Source organism: Camelina sativa, chromosome 1, assembly GCF_000633955.1.
Source record: "Camelina sativa cultivar DH55 chromosome 1, Cs, whole genome shotgun sequence".
Lineage (NCBI taxonomy): Eukaryota > Viridiplantae > Streptophyta > Magnoliopsida > Brassicales > Brassicaceae > Camelina > Camelina sativa.
In genome coordinates this window covers 18,373,522-18,373,925 of record NC_025685.1, presented here as the reverse complement: position 1 = coordinate 18,373,925, position 404 = coordinate 18,373,522, and positions in this window count along the sequence as shown.

Below are 404 nucleotides of genomic sequence, written 5' to 3'. Positions count from 1 at the left end.
ACAAATTTCTTTCACACAGAGGACTGTGTGATTTAAGTTTGGAGGAGGGTTTGAGATAGAATTTGATGTTGTGTTTTGTGTTTTTATTTCAAATTTTTAGCATCATCATGTTAGTATTTGCATAGCATCTAAGGCATTGAAAAACCCTAAAAATTGGAAATTTTTTTGCAAAAATCTTTATAAAAAAAGAGTGTTCATGTAGTTTGCATTGCATATTAGGATCTTGTTTAGCATGTTTCATGTAGGATTGTATAATATTTGCATTAGGGATCTATGATGAGCTTTGCCTTGTTAGTTTGTTTGATTCACTAGACTAGGATCAATGCCCAACTTAATAGTACTTTGATGCTAGTTGAGTAGTTAGAAGCATAAGATTGAACCAAGCCTTGAATTCCTGCATTGCA